Source organism: Sinocyclocheilus rhinocerous, unplaced genomic scaffold, assembly GCF_001515625.1.
Source record: "Sinocyclocheilus rhinocerous isolate Xijiao unplaced genomic scaffold, SAMN03320098_v1.1 scaffold2233, whole genome shotgun sequence".
Lineage (NCBI taxonomy): Eukaryota > Metazoa > Chordata > Actinopteri > Cypriniformes > Cyprinidae > Sinocyclocheilus > Sinocyclocheilus rhinocerous.
The window spans coordinates 45,302-45,776 of NW_015664678.1; the positions used below are offsets into that span (position 1 = coordinate 45,302).

At 36.2% G+C, this 475-nt stretch overlaps 1 protein-coding gene across 1 annotated transcript in view; it reads right to left on the minus strand.

Annotated features, from left to right (window-relative positions):
- LOC107730198 (gastrula zinc finger protein XlCGF8.2DB-like) overlaps positions 1-475 on the minus strand; it is a 9,366-nt gene that overhangs the window by 6,511 nt on the left and 2,380 nt on the right. The gene's annotated exons all lie outside the window — the stretch shown is intronic.

A 475-nucleotide genomic window follows, 5' to 3' on the forward strand; every position in this document is an offset into this window, starting at 1 on the left:
GTGAGATCAGATGGTAAACTGTCAAATTAGAGATGTCTTCGAGTAAGTTCGAGGGGGGGGCAAACCGCACCGGACGATTTGGTCAGTCGTACTTTTAAACACATTTTAGTTTTGCTATAGAAAATCTTCAAATTCACAATCTGATTACATAGAGCAGCAGCAGGAAGCGCGTGATACAGAAAGTCTATGTCCATAAAACAGGTTCTGAATGAATTATGTTACTGATACCTAATGGTCAAAAGCAATAGCAAAAGTAATAGGTCAATATTATTAAATTGCAGACAAAGATTTTGAATAGCCAGGCTGGCTTGTACACTATATTGCCAAAAGCCCCCTTCAAATGAACAGGTTTGACTACTTTAGTAATTTCCATGAGTACAAATCTTAATGTTTAAGCATATAATGCTATTCTAGGGAATTGTGTGCTTCTAATTTTATACCAATAGTTTGAACAGGACCCTTTTCTATTCTAACA